General features: G+C 37.7%; 1 long non-coding RNA gene across 1 annotated transcript in view; it reads left to right on the forward strand.

Annotated features, from left to right (window-relative positions):
* LOC130908496 (uncharacterized) overlaps nt 1-19860 on the forward strand; it is a 66412-nt gene that overhangs the window by 12728 nt on the left and 33824 nt on the right. The window lies entirely within an intron of this gene.

Genomic DNA, 19860 nt, shown 5'->3' on the forward strand with positions numbered 1-19860 from the left:
CATCAAAACAAATGACCATACAATCACACATGCTGGCTGTCGTCAGTCATTCCAGGGATATCATATTTTGCTTATTAAAAAGAGAACACAAATAACAGGCATAAATAATCCCTGTATAGGCTTATATTCAAAGTATATGGATCGATAGCATGCACGCACTGTTCGTGCATGTCACTCACACATACGAGCAGTTTGCCCCGACTCTCAGCCGTGTAAGCAATGGTGAAATATTGCTTATATGGAGCAGAGAGAAAAGCGATCATTCTCAGGCTTATCCTCAAACCCCCCCTTTTAAAAAAAAATTTTTTTATGACTGTTGTCAAGTCCGACCCTTCCTAAAAAGCCGTGTTCAAGGCAAGCTAGGCGCTAATAACGCACAGCTGTTTGATGTGTGATGGCGTTGTGTGGATTCTGTTAAGCTTGTTCGGACAGAATATTAATTAAAAGAATGAAAACTAAATATTATTGAATATGTCATTATTATCATTTTAAAAATTTAAGTGATGGGTAAAAATAGATTATGACCGGATTTTTATGACCCTGTCAGTCAAAATAACAGACAACGAAAAAGTCTAGCGCAACCTCTGGTTGAACTAGATGCGAAATGACAGACTCGGCCGCGTCTGGGCAGCGTTAGTAAACAGCCGCCATCTTAAAGCAGTAGAGCGCTAAGCGCTAATAAAGAGCGCTAAGCACTATTAACAGATTAACGTTACTGTCACTAGCTCACGTAACGTTAGCCCTGCGGAGGGCTAGGTTTCTATTTATTATGATCACTGTTGATGCGTGGCTAACGTGTCTTACATACAGGCTTTAACATAACATAGCGTTGTGGAGTGATGAGGGTGTAAAATAGAAACTCAATAATGCTAACTATCAATTTTAGCTCAGTAGTCATTGCTGGATAAAACACCAAGTAGCACTGGTCCCTAATGTGCTCCAATACAGCCTGTATCATACATTTATTTTGAACATTGCAAAAACTAAAAATCCTATCAGGACTTAGTTTAGACTAACTTAAAGCTTAACTAGAACTTAAAAATGGCTTGACACAAATAGAAATTCAATTGAAACCCGTGGAAAAAAATCCTAACTTTTAAGTGATGTGTGTTATCAAGCGTAACGGCATTTATATATATATATATATATATATTAGAGCTGTCAAACGATTAACATTTTTAATTGAGTTAATTGCAGCTTAAAAATGTAATTAATCACAATTAATCGCAATTGAAACCTTCTATAATATATGCCATATTTTTCTGTAAATTATATATACTGTAAAATGTTGGGATGGAAAGATAAGACACAAGATGGATATATACATTCAACATACGGTACAAAAGGACTGTAGTGGGCATTTCACTCTGTCATTTAAATCTGTCTATGCTATCCTCACTCCGAAGCGTCTACTTTTTCCAAAGCTAGACAGCTAGTGAACGACGCCTTAATAATCAGACTTCTTCAGGTTCACTAAACATAAACAAAAAGCGTCTCATACAAAAAATATTTTGCTTACTAACATAATATGTACATTCTTTACAACAACCATACTTACGGACAAATGTCGTCCAAGGATCATATAAGCACAACATTACAATGTAGGCGTCAGCCCGAGACGTCGTGCAGCCATATTGAACTGGCAAGAAAACAATAAACCATGTCGCAAAGCGACCACAAGAGTTCGCTGTTGTGCTGCAGCACAAAAAGCCTTGCTGTAAAACTTACCGAAAGGCAGAATACTGTCTGAGCGGGACATGCGCGTTAATTGCGTCAAATATTTTAACGTGATTAATTTTAAAAATTAATTACCGCCCGTTAACGCGATAATTTTGACAGCCCTAATATATATATATATATATATATATATATTTTTTTTTTAATAAGATCTATAGGTTTTTTGAGTGAAAGCAGTGAATGTCTTTTTTTAATTCTAGTTACATCTGAGATGCAATTGTTGACTGTTTTCAACAACATACATCGAAAATAAAGACATTGATTGACTGAAAATGGTTCAAGATTAGATGAAATGTCTTGTTTTCTCATGTATATCTATAATTGCTCTTCACCTAAAAATTGTTTTATCCGATTACTCGATTAACCGATAGAATTTTCAGTCGATTACTCGATAACTAAAATATTCGTTAGCTGCAGCCCTAGTCTAATATAAGACGCCCTCCTCTTTTTCAGTGATATTTCAATGCAAAAAACAGTCCTATATTCGGGTCAATAATAATAATCATGAAACGGAAGAGGTGATGTTATTTTCGGAGAATAAGGTCAAAGGTCAGAAAATGAATGTCCTGTTTGTGGATTAATTGAAATGTTTATAAACTGAACTCAAAGTGTACCATAACCTCTGGCTCACGATGTCACACTTTAGAAGTATTAACTTCCCGTACACAATATGAATCAAACCAAAACCTCAACACCAACCCTGAAATTTTCTTTTATGTGGTTTCAAAGTTAGAACCGCCCACCCCGTGGGAAACCATAATTACAAAGTATTATACACAATTCACTGAATATGTGTGAGGCATGAAGACACTCACATCCCGATTAGTACTCATTGTCATGCACAATGTTTTTTTTTCCGCTGCAGCTGATGAGGCATTGTTAAGGTTGCGTAAACTGCTGTTTGCATCAATTTTCATCAAGTACTTGAATATTCATCTGTCAGCCTTGGACGCTAGCACACCGTAGCAAATTGTGTCTCCTTGATATTAAAAAAGCCAATCCCACAAGTCCGGCTGAGCCTTGGAGATGAAACGCTTCCTTTTGCCGATTTTCAAAAGGATGTCAATCTAATTCATGAAACAAGAGTTGTTATTTTGGCTTTGATGAAAAGACCGTATTCGGTTGGCCAACGCCCAACGGACCATTTTTTTGAGATGATTCCTGTATTTGCTCGTTTCTCTTCTCCCGGCGGACTTCGCCCAGCTAAGGCTAACGCTGGTGGGCTAGCAGAAAGCAATTAAAGGCGCCACCTGTTTCATCCTCCACTGTGGTATAATTGGAAACCGCTGTCTGCTGGCGCTCAGCTGCGGCTGCCCCTGAAAAAAATGTACATATACATACTTCTGAAAATAACTTGCTCGGTGACGAAAGCGCTTGTAAAATTCATACATTTCGTCTTGGGTTCTCTTGATTAAAGGAAAATTCCAAACGGTTTTCTTCGTAGCTTCTTAAGCTTTGTGGTGGGATGTTTTTTTAGATGGTGGGTGGCTCTCATTAAGTGTGCTTGGATGCTCCAGACTGGTTAATATGACATAACCAGTTAAAACATAGCTATACTTTCAAGCTGCATGTGAATAAAGACATCTGGACTCTTTGGCTGCCACGGCATAAACAAATATTTTTCATAGCTAATCAGTATCCACAGTTTACTAATCTGTACATGTCGGAAAACACGCAGGTGACTTGATATTCTGCTCTGAGACCCCCAATTTGGCCAAATTTCAAAATTGTCCGATATGCAAGTGTGATACATCATTGGAAAGCTTAAAATATCAATTTTCTGGGAGAAGAAATTTTTTGAACAGGAGGGCATTTAAAAAAAATAATAATAATAATAAACAGCAAAACCCTGTATAGAGGTGAGAGCACGCGAGAGCATAATTACAGACACCATGACTTTAACGAATTATTGTCGCGTACTTGCCTTGTTTCGATCCAAAAACTCCATGTCGCATGTATCACTGAGTGTCAAAACACAGCTGTGAATGGCCACAGCTGGATTTTTTTTTTTTTTTTAGATTTTATGGGTGGAACATGGTCATATAACAAGTAGTGTTGCACCGATACCATTTTTTGGCTCCGATACCGATACCTGGCTGTGCAGTATCGGCCGATACCGATACCATACCGATACCACCCCGTTTATATATATATATATATATATATTTTTTTTTTTTTTTCAAATATATAATAATAATATATTTTCCAAAGAGCTACATAATTGGATGTGAAATCATTGCTATCAAGGCTTTGTCAGGCTGTTGCTTACCTTTGCAAAATAGGAAAAAGTACACTAAACCCTAGTAGACAATAGTTGAATAAACCTTTGGCTCTCAAAGGCCAAAATAGTGCTAAATTTGTGAAATTAATAAAACATGTATAATACTAGCCCAACAGTAAGAAAGTAAAAATAAATTCATAATAATAAACTCTGAATGAACTGAATAAACTTTTTTAAACCTCTCAAAGTCCAAACAGTGCAACTTTCATGAAATTATTGTCACAATCTGCTGCTGGTTAGATTGTGTTTTGTTGCTGGGCTGGTAGTGGGGGTGTTCCTGACATCGCACTTGAATCCAATGCAGGCTCATCAACGCAGCATTTAAGCACGGGTGATCTCAGAGAAGGCTGCCGAGATATTTGCCTTGCTGATCGCTATTTGACATCTGGCACAATAATCTCGCTACATTTGCTTGTTATGCCCCTGCATTGGGTTTTTCTGTTAGTGTGCTGCATTCGTTTGTAACCGCTGCCTATCGTCTTAGTTAACCTTCGAGTTTGTCAGTCAACCTGCTGTCACGGACTCCTTTTGTTATTTCTACTATCCCGCGATCGCGTGTTATTTTTTGTTTGCAATCATTAAACCCTTTTATGTCTCCCCCGCTTGTTGTCTGCTTCGAGGTTCAACCTTGTTTCCGCATTTGCGGACGCTAACAATTATAAGTAATAATAATTGACCACAGCATCCCGTCTCTCCTTTTTTTCGGGAGGTGGAAGTCCCTTATTTCTATTTCTGAAAGGTGGCAACCCTACTTTGGAAACACTTCCCAAATTACTGCGGCATTTCTTTCAGTAAAAGACAATAAAAGTAAAGTAAACGAAGTGAACTGACCAGAGATTGTTGCTCCGGCCCAGCGGCCTTCTTCCTCTGGATAGCAGTCCTGCTCTTGCAGGCTCAAACTCGTTGTGTTCGTTCACGTTTCGTCTTCAAATGTTTTATCAAGTTCGAGGTATTGAAACTGGCCGATTTAACTCCACATCTCCAAACTTTCAGGCCGCAAATCTTGCATGCAGCCATTGATTTTAATCGACGGGATTTCTATTTGGAAATATTTCCCGACCGCCGCCATCTTTCCTGGTTTGTTTTTCGTCCATATGAAAAAGCCCCCTTTTGATTGGTCAGGAGTAGCTATTGGCCCGCTCTCATTGGTCTGGAGCAGGCCACTAGCGATAGCTGCTTGGTGTTCACGTGTCATCACACAACACAGAGACAGAGTGTAGTGAGTGCCAGGAGGAGAAAAGGCTGTGGTCAAATGTTATAATAATGGACCAGTAAATGGTATCGGCGCCGTCTTTGTTTGGTACTCGCCGATACCGATACCACCATTTCGGGCCAGATCGGTGCCCCCTGCCGATACTAGTATCGGTATCGGTGCATCTTTAATAACAAGTGTCGCGATGCAGAAATCGCAGACATCAAGGCGTGGTGGTGGCTTTCCTTTTCATATATTTACCCTTTTAAACGTTTTTTTCCAATTTTTCTTTGTAACAACGGAGAAAATGCGACAGTAACAAATACAATTTAGCGATAGTTATGAGGTACAGTTTCGGTGACTTTTTTTACAGACGCCATTTTTTTTCATTGTGACGAAATTTGTTTAAAAGTTTAAAACATGGGAGTGAATAATTAAATTTTTTTTTTTTTTTTAAACAAAATATTAGATATCAATTAATGATTCTAAGCTAAAAATTAGACATTTGAATAATAAATATTAGGGCTGTCAAAATTATCGCGTTAACGAGCGGTAATTTTTTTAAATTAATCCCGTTAAAATATTTGACGCAATTTTTTTTTTTTTTTTTTTTTTTTTTCATCTCGAAAAGCGAAAACAAGACTTTTCAGATGTTACTCGGTTCGGGTTAGCATGTCGGCTAGTTGTCACGCCTCTTGATTTGTTTACATTCTCCGAAGCCAGGGCAGGAAAATGACATAAAATGGCATAAAATATCGTTCGGGAGGTACAACAGTAAAGGTGAAGTCGACATTTTTGATCAATATGGAGTCATTTTGCCATGTCGTACTAAATAAATGCATTTTTTATTATTTCATATTCCATATAGCACAGGAATGTTATTTGTCGTGACCATACCATTTATTTAGCAATTGGGGGAAAATAATTCGATTAAAAAGAATATCCTGTAAAAATAGTGGAGTGGAGAGACTGAAACAATGACATTTTGCGGCTCTGTCGCATTTTTCCTCATTCTGAATAATTCCCCCTGAATGGGTTAAATTCTAAATCAGATAAAACTAGGGTTGTTCCGATCATGTTTTTTTTTGTTCCCGATCCGATCCCGATCGTTTTAGTTTGAGTATCTGCCGATCCCGATATTTTCCGATCCGATTGCTTTTTTTTTTTTTTTTTTTGCTCCCGATTCAATTCCAATCATTCCCGATAATTTTTCCCGATCATATACATTTTGGCAATGCACTAAGAAAAAAATGAATAAAACTCGGATGAATATATAAATTCAACATAAGTACTGTATTTGTTTATCATGACAATAAATCCTCAAGATGGCATTTACATTATTAACATTCTTTCTGTGAGAGGGATCCACGGATAGAAAGACTTGTAATTCTTAAAGGATAAATGCGACTTTGTATATTGTGACTAAATATTGCCATCTAGTGTATTTGTTGAGCTTTCAGTAAATGATACTGTAGCCATGCCCAAATGCATGATGGGAAGTGGAACCATGACTGTGTGTAGTGCTACCAATTGATACATCTTCTCTGCGTTGGGAAATTACATAAGGTGTTAAGATAAAGATCAATTGCTACCTTGCTTCTCCACATTGCTTACCATGATACTTCTAATCGTAGGGAGAGGGATTTTAAGGCTTTAGCCAATTTAAAAAAGGCTCCAAAGACGGCCAAAATTCACTCTCATTTTACACTGCCTTTTAGCTCTAAATATAGGTAAATCAGCGCCATTATAGATTCAACACAGCAATGCGTGAGTGGGTCGTGCAGCGCATGCGTTACTTGCTTTAAATATTTTGACGTGATAATTAAAAAAACCACAGTTAATGCGATAAATTTGATAGCCCTACTTTAAGCCAAAACTAAAGACTCTGGATGAGTGTAAGACATTTTGTCTGTAACGTTAAATACAATTTGAAAACGATTTAATTAAAAAATATACAGTATACATATTTTAAAAAAAAAAGGCATGTCCGATATTTTTTTGCCGATTCCGATATTTGAAAATGACTTGATCGGACCCGATCGATCCCGATCGATCGGGACATCTTTAGATGAAACCATTACCCTGCCTACGTCATCCTCCTGTTGGGGACGCTAGAGCCTTACAGAGGTAGGCGTGGCTAAATGATGGATTAAAAAACTAATTCCTCGTCATCTGTGCTTAGCCAAATTGTTGTGTATAGTTGAATTGTCTGAAAATATGATTTTAATTCACATAATAATGCTATTTAAGACTTTTTTTGATCCTGTACTGTAGTATGCACTTTAATCTTCGAATTAGCGGGGGTTTAGTTAGTTGAAGTTGATTTCAACAAATTCAGTTTCGTTTGTTATTTGTTAGTGTCAGGGCTCCGAAGTGGCTAAGCTAGCGCGAGTCAATGGCACCATTACAGTATAGCGTGCCAATAAAAAACAAAATATGCACACATGAAAATCATCGATGACCCATGCAATCAATCGCGTTGGCTATGTTTTCAGGATAAAGGTATTAAAATTTACCATTGCATTTCAATAATTGCAATATGAACAGTAACATTTGTAATCCAGAAGCTCTGCAGAGGAGCAGGGGCGGAGTGATATCACATTGATTTTTTTTTATGTGGTAGCCAGCAGCAAGTGGCCAGTTTATATTTTTCCTCGCCCTTCATTGGGAATTTGTGGAAGCTTTCCTTTGCCTATTTCTTCTGTACATTTCCACAGTCTCTTAATGCACATTTCGCCATGATGCCGGCTGTCAGTTAACTTGGCAGACTGATGCTGCATTCGAGGAAGGTGGGAAGTTGGTTTCCAACCTCTGATCTTGAATAATATCATTAGTATGCCTCCACTATTTGATCGCTTCTGAGAAGTCAGGTTTGCTGGAGGTCAAAATGTCTTTTGAAGGCCAGAATAAAAAAACAATTTGTGGCGATCAACATAAGCGGATTTTAAGGGGGGGCCAGCCCCCCCTCACGGTGGCCGAAAGGTGTCATTGCATGTAATTCTTTCCTATATATGAAAGTTGTAAAGAAATAAAACTGCAACAAAAATGAATGAAATGAAAAAAAGATATTTTATAATAATGAGTCAAATTTATTTCTCGAGCACCTTAGACAGTCATTTGCTTTGCATATACTGTAATTTAAAAAAAAAAAAAAAAAATTATATACACACAGTGGGGCAAATAAGTATTTAGTCAACCACCAATTGTGCAAGTTCTCCTACCTGAAAATATTAGAGAGGCCTGTAATTGTCAACATGGGTAAACCTAAACCATAAGAGACAGAATGTGGAATTTTATTTGCAAATCATGGTGGAAAATAAGTATTTCGTCAATACCAAAAGTGCATCTCAATACTTTGTTATGTACCCTTTGTTGGCAAAAACAGAGGGCAAACGTTTTCTGTAACTCTTCACAAGCTTTTCACACACTGTTGCTCCATGCAGATCTCCTCTAAAGCAGTGATGTTTTGTGGCATGTTTCGGACTTTCAAATCCCTCCACAGATTTTCTATGGGGTTGAGATCTGGAGACTGGCTTAGCCACTCCAGGACCTTGAAAGGCTTCTTACGAAGCCACTCCTTTGTTGCCTTGGCTGTGTGTTTGGGATCATTGTCATGCTGAAAGACCCAGCAACGTCTCATCTTCAATGCCCTTGCTGATGGGAGATTTTCACTTAAAATCTCTCAATACATGGCCCCATTCATTCTTTCCTTGACACAGATCGGTCGTCCTGGTCCCTTTGCAGAAAAAAAGGCCCCAAAGCATGATGTTTCCACCCCGATGCTTCACAGTGGGTATGGTGTTCTTCGGATGCAATTCAGGATTCTTTCTCCTCCAAACATGAGAACCTGTCTTTCTACCAAAAAGTTCTATTTTGGTTTCATCTGACAATAACACATTTTCCCAGTCCTCTTCTGGATCATGCTCTCTAGTGAACCACAGAAGGGCCTGGACATGTACTTTCTTCAGCAGGGGGACACGTCTGGCAGTGCAGGATTTGAGTCCCTGGCGGGGCATTATGTTACTGATTCTAGCCTTCGTTACTGTGGTCCCAGATCTCTGTAGTTCATTCACTAGGTCCCCCCGTGTGGTTCTGGGATTTTTGCTCACCGTTCTTGTTCTCATTTTGACACCACGGGGTGAGATCTTGCATGGAGCCCCAGATCGAGGGAGATTATCAATGGTTTTGTATGTCTTCCATTTTCTAATAATTGCTCCCACAGTTGCTTTCTTTACACCAAGCATTTTACCTATTGCAGGTTCAGTCTTCCCAGCCTGGTGCAGGTCTACAATTTTGTCTCTGGTGTCCTTTGACAGCTCTTTGGTCTTGGCCATAGTGGAGTTTGGAGTGTGACTGACAGATTGTGGACAGCTGTCTTTTATACCGATAATGAGTTAAAACAGGTGCCATTAATAAAGGTAACGAGTGGAGTCTCGTTAGACCTCGTTAGAAGAAGTCTTTGACAGCCAGAAATCTTGCTTGTTTGTAGGTGACCAAATACTTATTTTCCATTCTAATTTGGAAATAATTCTTTAAAAATCAAACAATGTGATTTTCAGTTTTTTCCCCCCCACATTCTGTTTCTCATGGTTGAGGTTTACCCATGTTGAAAATTACAGGCCGCTCTAATAGTTTCAGTTGGGAGAACTTGCACAATTAGTGGTTGACTAAATACTTATTTGCCCCACTGTACAGCAATCAATACTTATTGTGAACTTCATTGGTAAAAGCAAATATGTAATAACCATTTAACAATTATCACAGTCAGAATGACACGGCAGTTCTATCAAGAGCTAAACATGTCTATAGTTATCAATCACAAAAATGTACTGCAATCAATCATGGAACATAGTATAATAGCAATCAATACTTCATTGTGAACCTTCATTGGTGAAAGCAAATATTTAATAACCATTAAATAATTCTTGTCACACTGTCAGCCAATATGTGGGCACGGTTTGAAAAGATGTGGGTACAGATTACCAAAATGTGAATACAGATTCGCTATGAAAACATATTTTTTGCTACCGTGGCACCTGGCTGACCCCATACATCTGGCCTTCTTGTTCGAAAAAAAAAACATTCAATTTTATAAGATGAATTCCAAATACTCACACTCAGGTTATATCTAAAAATGTGTGGATCCATTCATTTTCAAGTACAACCTCAGATCACTCAGAATCAGAGAAAATTATACTTCTACAATTGCCAGGTTTTTTTTTCCCCAAAGCCTTTCAAAAAGACTGTTTTGATATGAGCTTGTGATCAATAAAATCTGACCTCTCCAGCCAGAGAACACCATGTCAAGGAGTTTCCTTCATGCCCGTCCCTTTAATGTGACTGTATCAGAGAACCGGTCGATAGCTCTCAAAAAATAAAAATAAAAAAAATAAGTGCATAGTAAAATTTTAGCAGGAAAATATTACACAAGGAGCTGCGATTTTGAATGGTCAACCTCAGATCTTTATTCTTTTCGAACCTGATTCACTGAGGTTTATTAAATAATAAAAAAACAAAGATCAGCAGGTCTTTCTGGTACATTCCACACAACTAACAAGTCCTCTTTTCACTCATCCCAATGCCTTTAAACCCATCTAAAGGTCCATTAATATTTCCCCGTCTGCTTTCACACTCCCAAAGTCCGACCGAAGCGGTTAGCGAACCCGATCGGCCGTGAAATTGAGCACTTACGATAAGGCTATGTCAATAGCGACGGAACAAAAGTAAAAGTGACGTCGGATCCGGGGGAATCTCACCGTAGGGGTCCGGATGAAATATTCAGAGTGGTGGTGCTGTGAGTTGTTGTGGCCTGGCCTCTTCTGAATGAGCAATCATCTAAAAGTCCACGGAGAGCTCTTTAGCGGCACTTTAGCAGCTGATGAATAACTCCACCTCGGTGTGGTCAATGCGCCGGGTTGTTTTAAGGACCTCCTGGTGGTCTTCTTTCAACAGCGCAATGAGCGAGTCAGGTCTTGCATGAAAAAGACTGATTTAACTCGACTGTTTGCCTATGTAATCAATGTGGAGTGACTGTGTGCTAGCTTTGTTAACTGGGGGTTAAACGGGCAGTGGGAAAAGACCAATGCAATATAATACAATACAGAGCAGGAAGTGGATTTATGTGACAAGATTTTAAGAGAGTACATGTTATTAATGAACGATAATTGGCTATGGGTACAGCAAAAAACAATACTAAGCTATTCCCTCATTGGCTGCCATTGACAATTGCTTAAATAACAAGTTTTTACTTATACCACAAAGTAACTATGAAGTAGTATAGGGCTGCAGCTATAGATTATTTTGCAATCCATTAATCAACTAGTTAGTTCGAATAGTCAAGTAATCTGATTAGGAACATTTAATGTGTTGCAGAATAAATTGTAGGAGATGTAAAACAAAGGCTTGCTAAGATTGCGCTTTCAAAAGAGCATTGAATGTGAATACAAAAAGGAATTTCCGAGTGTTTCTTCAAACTGTGCAAAATTGCACTTTCATTAAAAAACAAAATACCTGAGCTTATCTTCAAACGGTATAAAAAAATTAATGAGCATCTCAGTACAACAAAAGTACAATTGGCTATCTTCATAGCCCATACCTGTCAAGTTGTACGGTTTCGGCGTAATTTGTACAAGTGAGCAGTGTTTTTTAAATGTGTTCGCCGTACTTTCAAAATCTGTACGTTCTTCTTGCATTACGTTTTAAAATACTTGTATATTTTCTTCTTGCTTATACTTCTGCTTAATTCATTTTGCCACTGTATTTATACTTTAACTCAAGTAACAACATTGAGTACTTCATTCACCACTGATTTTTAACCAGTGATCCCTGGTTTTTGCGCAGTTAATTGGGACCAGAACCCGCTGCGATCAGTGAAAAACAGCGAATTAGTTCCCCTACTCCAATTTTTATTTTTATTTTTTTTTGTGCTCAATGTATTTAGTCAGATTCAGCATGGAAAGATACATATAGGGCGTTTTTCATTTTTCTCCCCAAAATATATACATATATTAAAAAAAAAAAAAAAAAAGTATGTATATACCGTAATTTTCGGACTATAAGCCCCAATTTTTTTCCCTCATTTTGAATCCTGCGGCTTATAGTCCAGTGCGGCTTATTTGTTGATTTATTTGGGTTAATAGGTAACGCTTTATTTGACAGCAGCGTCATAAGACTGTCATAAGACCGTCATAATTATGACATGACACAATCATGAGCATAACTGAATGCTTTTGACAGATGTCATTAAGTGCCATCCGGCAAATTATGTCACGAACTCCATTTTTGTCCAGCTTGGATTTTTTGCATCCATTCAAACATGAGATAATTTGCCGGGTAACACTAAATAAATCTGATATAAGTATTCATCAATGCTCATGACTGTATCACGTAATAATTATGATTGTCTAATGACAGTCTTATGGCGCATCTGTCAAATAATGTTACGAAATACCATGACTAGCAATTCATGAAACAAGTGGAACAGTAACTGAAGACATAATTAGCACAGAACATGATTTTTTATTGTTATTTACATCTGTAGCGATGCAATGCATGCTAGGAGGCATGTTGGACAACAACAGTGTTAACAGCAGGTGGCAGCAGAGGTTGACTCTCCCTCAAGGGAGCAGTGACGCCCAATTTAGCTTCTTGAAGCAATGAAGCTTTGGAGCTAATTGGTTCAAAGCTTCATGGTGGTTCTTTTGGTTTTATTACAGTCGTATGCTGCCGCTGTCAAATAGTGTTACCGGTTAATATCTTTTGGTGTAAATATCCCATAATACAGTGAGGACAGCTGCGGCTTATGTATGAACAAATGCCGTTTTCGTGCCAAATTTTGTGGGCGGCGGCTTATAGTCAGGTGGGTCAATAGTGCGAAAATTACGGTATATATTTTAATAAATGGTTTTTGAGCATTCAAATGTAATAATATTCATTGATTTCAAATGTTACTGTCCCAGCGGATTATTTTTAAACAAGAATAAAGTAGGAAAATGCTTGTCTTTATTAAATGCTTCATTGAGTGAGTCACTTACACACAATGAGTTGCCACAGCAACTGTTTAACAAGTTAAACGATGATTGACGTATTGACGAAGTTTCAGCTTCCCAGCATCTCTCAAACCTTTACGTCTGTCAATCATTGTTTGCACTGCCTGACCAAGAAAAACAGCTGGAGCAGGAGTGAGGGACTATGTGATCAGATTTGGACAGCTCTATAAAATACTGCATTGATGTATTTATTTTTTATTTGAAAAACAAATCTGTGATGGACTGAGGGAGCGAAGTTGGAAGCGCGAAGTAGTGAGGGATCACTGACAAGGTTCTGATGTTAAAGTTTATTAAATTACCACAAAAAAAAAGTCACTTGCCCCAAAGGGTTGAATAAGGTGTCAAGACATGATAGTAAGAAGTACATATGTGATGTAATATGTGTATGATTGTACATTTGAAGCGTACAGGTATTAAAAATGTTTTAAATAGAAGTGTATACAGTGGTATGAAAAGTATCTGAACCTTTTGGAATTTCTCACATTTCTGCATAAAATCATAATCAAATGCTATCTGATCCATGTAAAAATCATACAGATGTAAAAACAGTGTCTTCTTTAACTAAAACCACCCAAACAAGAATGGTGTTCATGGGAGGACTCCACAGAGGAAGCCATTGCTGTCTAAAAAAAAAAAAAAAAACATTGCCGCTCGTTTAATTTACTAAAAAAGGCACTTGGACACGTTACAGTGTCCATAAAGTTTTGGCAAAATATTTTTGTGGACTTATAAAACCAAAGTTGAATTGTTTGAGAGAAACACACAACGTCATGTGTGGAGGAAAAATGGAACAGCTCACCAACATCAACATCTCATCCCCACCGTGAAGCATGGTGGAGGGCAGCATCATGATTTGGGGCTGTTTTGCTGCCTCAGGGGCTGGACAATCATTGCCTGCAATCATTAATGGAAGAAAGCAAAAGTTTATCAGGAGTTTTTGCAGGAAAACCTGAGGCCGTTTGTCAGACAGTTGCAGCTAAAAAGAGGATAGATGCTGTAACAAGACAATGATCCAAAACACAGAAGTCAATCAACTTCAGAATGGTTTCAGAAGAACAAAATACACGTTCTGGAGTGGCCAAGTCAAAGTCCAGACTTGAACCCCATTGAGATGCTGTGGCATGACCTAAAGACAGCGATTCATGCCAGATATCCAAGGAATCTGACTGAACTGGAGCGGTTTTGTAGAGAAGAATGAGCCAAGATTAGTCCTGATCAATGTGCCAGACTGATTTGCAGCTACAGGAAGTGTCTGGTTGAAGTTATTGCTGCCAAAGAGAGGGGGCACAAAATATTAAATGTGATGGTTCACTTATTTTTCTCCCTTCTGTCATTGTTTGCATACTATCCTCATTAAAATATGAAAACCTATAAATGTTTTGGTGATTTTATTTAAAGCACTGTTTTTTCATCTGTGTGATTTTGACAAAGATCAAATCAAATTTGATGGTGATTTTATGCAGAAATGTGAGAAATTCCAAATGGTTCAGATACTTTGTCATATCACTTTATAAGCAAGAGTGTACATACATAATTTAGAAGTGGTACAGATCATAGGCGGAGTTTCACTTTTGGGGCAGGGAAGGCACAACATGTTGATGACCCCAAAACAAGCAATAAAATTAACTTACAAGAATATAAGTTGAAAATGGGCGTTTTTTTTGTTTCCCATCATTCTTGGGGGGAATTCTAAATCAGGCTGCTTAGGACGGCTATACTTTTCGCCAAGATCGTCATCCATTGAATATGGTACGCCCGCCGGTGTCGTGCCAATGTAGTTACCCCAGTTAAAATTGTATCCCCTGGGCGGAGCCATATGGAGGTAGATTTGTGTTTTCATTATTCGATCCCAAAAAAAGTTGCTTCAATCAAAATATATATTTTCAATAAAAAAAAGTCACTTCAATCAAAAAGGATGTTTGCAAAAATAAGTTTGAAACAAAAAAAAAATGCATTTGAAAACTATTGTTCTTTTTTTTTTTTTGATGTCATTTTTTTTTTTTGGTTGAAGCAACTTTTTTTATTGAAGTAATATTTTGCGTTTGGGCCAAATTTTGGCTAGGACATTTGCATCTTTATTGTTCAATCAAAAAATAAGTTTCTTCAAACAAAAAATTGATTTTCAAAAGAAAAATCAATCAAAAAAAGACATTTCAATCATTAAAAAAGTTTTTGAATGCGAAAAAATATTTGACTCAAATATTTGCATTTCAACACTTAATTTTTCATTAGAAAAGTTTTTATTTTAGCAATCCTTTTTGTGTGACATTTGTGTCTAAATCAATCCCCAAAAAAGTTGCTTCAATGAAAAAAAAATTTAAAACAAAGAAGAATCATTTGGAAAAATAAAATTGCCCTCCCCTATTTTTTTTTGTTTTTGTTTTTTTTGGGGTTTTTTTGTTGTTTTTTTTGAAAATATGCAAAGCAAATGACCGTTTAAGGTGCTCGTCACATTATCTGTTCGAAAAATCAGTTTGACCATTATAAAAATATATATATATTTTTTTATCATTTCATTCATTTTTGTTGTTTTATTGCTTTACAACTATATATAGGAAAGTCAATTACATGCAGTGACACTTTTCGGCAGCCCCCCCCTTAAAATCCGCTTATGTTACAGATAACAAAAATGTTAGTTGCATAGTTGACATTAGAATATTATGATGCAAATGTAGTACATTAGTAGCATAGACAATGTATATGAATTTAAATATATGTAAAATTCATGCAAATTATGATAAAAATATACAGTGGTGGACTTGGCAATTTTAGGGCCTAAGGCGAACATATCAAGGGGCCCTCTTCATGGGTCAGGGTTTAAAAAGGTGAGAAGGGTGTGGAGGAAGTATGTTCCGGTACACTAAGGCTGTCCTAAACAACACATTTTCTCCTGATTAGTCAGCCGACTAGTTTTACGATTAGTCGACTAATCTAATAATTTTCTTTTTTTTTTTTTTCCTACTAATTTAGCAAAGAAATTTTTGTTGACGCTTATTAATTCACAAAACCATTTTGGAACACTTAAATTCTTTATTAAAGTACAAATAATCATGTAAATAACAATAATTAATCACAAATAAACAATGAGGTTAAATGCTGATAGCATTTACTAGTGCAAAAGAATGGAAAGTGATTCAGAACACTGACTTTGCCTTTCCAACATTATTCAAAACAATTCTTTGAAAAAAAATTCTAGCATTATTATTATAGTATACTACTATATATAATAATTATAATTATTTATTGCCAATCATATTTGCCATAAATGGTGATTTGAAAGCTATTTATAGTGTAGAATCTGTATTCTGTAGTATTTACTCAACATATTATAATATTAATTCTGAAGTATATGGGATTAACTCCAGAAATCGTTATTTATATGACGAACATGACGTTCTTTTATTTTGAAATGTTCACCGGAGGTAAGTTCGCTGAACTGCTAACCGAAAGCTTTACACTCTGTACAAAAACATTCTTCGTCATTGCTTGTGGTGTCTCTAATAGATTTTTTTTTTAATTAGCAAACGCTGTTAACCAGCTCTTGACTGCTATTGTATAACTGATTGGAACTGTACCGCATTTTCGCCACAGGGTGTGCTGTCGTGTATTTTATGTTTGGTGTGAAGAAGAAGAAAATTAAACGAGGCATTAGCGGCCTGTTCTCAACTTCTCCCTCACTGCACTTTGGCTCTCACGGAAAGCACGTTCGTTCATGTGTTCAAAATAAACGATGGCCGACGTAAAAAGTAGCAAGTGAGCTAGGGTTGGGCGATATGGGAAAAAATATATATCACGGTATTCCCAAGACAATATCACGGTTTCGATATTATCACGATGTTTTTAAAACACTTAAAATAAAACATTGAGTAAGATATTTTGAATGATACTTAATAAAAACTCAATACTATGAATATGGGTGAATAACACAATGCAAGAAAACTAGTAAACTTTTAAATGTGCTTTTGCCAACCAACGCAGCCAATCTGAGTTTGATTCAGTGCAAATACAAAAAAATATAGCAGCTGTATAGTAGTAAACATTAAATTACTCAAGAGAGTATTTTCAACAAACCGGAAATGCACTGTGCAAAATTACAATATATTAAACAAATATCAATAGTAACACTCATGACATAATCAAATACTTAAGGTCAATAACAAAAGAAAGTAGTAAACTTTTAAAGTTTTTATTGTTAATAAAACGCGGTATAACGATGTCCTAAAAAATATGTACCTTCAGCACTTAAGATCGTGAGATGGTTTTATATCGTCATATCGCCCATGTATAAAGTGAGCTGTAAAAATAGTGAGCTTAGTGGCGTGAAAAACGCGGGAGAGCTAAGTGAAGCTAACGAACAGCTAAGCGGAGCTAAGTGATGCTATACGGAGCTAAGCGAAGCTAAACGGCACTAAATGAAGCTAAGTGACTGAAAGTGCGTGTGGGAGAGATAATATAAATGCAGCATTCAAATGGCTTTTTTGTTGTTGTTTTGTTTGTATGTTATGCTGACATAATTATAAATGACGAATAGTTGGGGATGCTGCTGGTTCCGGTGGCCCAAGCCCTTGCTCGTTGGGGCAAGGGCAGCTGGTTGGGAGGCCCCCTACTGGTTGGGGGCCTAAGGTGATGGCCTACTTCGCTTGAATAGTAGATCCGTCCATGAAAATATACATTCGAAGTGTTTCGACATCTGACCACACTTTGCTACCTGCAATACCAATGCAGCGTGAAAAAATGGCGACTGGAAATGAGCCAAATACAGCCTGCAGTCTCTTGACATAAGCGTTGATGGATTCACGGAAAAATAACGCAACAAGCGCAAGGTCGGCTGTTTTCGACTCAGTCAGAATTCTGAGAAAGAATCGCGACGGTTATCGACGGGGGCGGACCTGCCGGCTTGTTGCTCTCCCTTCCGCCATCCCAGCTGAGAGAGCGCGCTTTTTTTTTTTCTTAAACCCGTGTGGTCATGACTCTGGCACTGCACCGCCGTCACCATGGCAACCCTTTGAATGTGCGCCAGCATCGGTTCCGCTCATTAGCGTTTGTGGAAGTGATACATTGTTTTCTTTTATTGGTGTTTTTTTTCGGGACCACCTCGCTCACCCTCGACGGTCAGGATTGACGGGCGATGGTGTTGGAAACACCTGGTGCGTGTGTGGCTGGCGGCACGCATGACGAGTGGATGGTGCTCTTTGATCCGCACTGACTCACCGCCGCCGCTTCGAATTCATTACATACATTAGAGCGGGAGGAAACAAACATGGTCGGGAGGTCGACGAGTTTACGTACCTCTCATCGTTGCATCATTGTCAGATATCACCTGTGTGTGAAAAGCATACACATTATGTAGAAAACTTAATTATTTCTCATCTGACTGCCTAATAAAATAACAGAAATATTATAGTAGTCGCTTACCAGGGCCGGCCAAGCCTATACGCAGACTATGCGGCTGCTTAGGGCCCCTAACCACTAGGGGGCCCCCAATCTGGCAATTGTTTAATTTATATTCTATTTTGTTTACTACAGTTTGCTTTATTTGACTTTTGTGAGTTTTGATACTTGATTATAAGCTTAAAAAAGTTCTTCCTTAACTTTCTTTCCTCTTTTAGAAAAAGGTTTGGCGCTATCTACTGTAAGTACTGACAATCATTTGGGGTGAGTAGTTTGAAGTATGCAGTGCAAGAAAATCTGATTAATATACAAAATATGGACGTATGGGTTGGATTGCATGTATGGGTTTCACAGTACACTGTGACGAAATGGTGGGCCAAAAATATGGGCCCCTATGGGCACAACATGTTGATGATCCCGAAACACAGTGTGAACAATAAAATTAACTTTCAAGAATTTTTATATAATAATAAGTTGAAAATTAGTGGGGTTTTTGTTGTTGTTGTTGTTTTCCATCATTCTTGATGAGAATTCTAAATCAGGCTGCTCAGGACAGTTATATTTTTCGCCAAGATTGTCATCCATTGAATGATACATCTGCCAGTGTCGTGCCAATATAGTTACCCCCGTCAAAAATTGTATCCCCTAGGTGGAGCCACCGCGCTGCACTGATTTGCTTGATTTCCGTGTTTTGGTGCTGTAGTTATCTACGAGGTGTTAAAACATGGTGCATCAATCAAAAAATATTTTTTTCTGTCGTATCACGTAACATACGTACTGAACTTAAAAAAAGGCAATGTTTCACCTACAGCTGAAACGAATACGCGAGTAACTCGAGTTTAAAAACTGATCAGAGTAATTTTATTCACCTCGAGTAATCATTTATTTTGACAGCTCTAAGCATCACATTTTGCTCCGACTACTTTTAATACGGGACAACGCGCTGATGTCACGTGCGTAGAGGAAGAGGCAAAAAAAAAAAAACTTACTGCAGCCGACAGCCGCTACAAACGACGCCGACGTTGCTAAATATAGCCCCCACTATGCTACGTTGGTAGCAGGTAGCATCTGATGAGTCTCAGAGAGATCACATGTATGTTGAACTAGATGCAAAAGGACAGACTCGGCCTCGTCTGGGCAGCGTTAGTAAACAGCCGCCATCTTAAAGCAGTAGAGCGCTAAGCGCTAATAAAGAGCACTAAGCGTTAATA

Source organism: Corythoichthys intestinalis, chromosome 20 (genome assembly GCF_030265065.1).
Source record: "Corythoichthys intestinalis isolate RoL2023-P3 chromosome 20, ASM3026506v1, whole genome shotgun sequence".
Classification (NCBI taxonomy): domain Eukaryota; kingdom Metazoa; phylum Chordata; class Actinopteri; order Syngnathiformes; family Syngnathidae; genus Corythoichthys; species Corythoichthys intestinalis.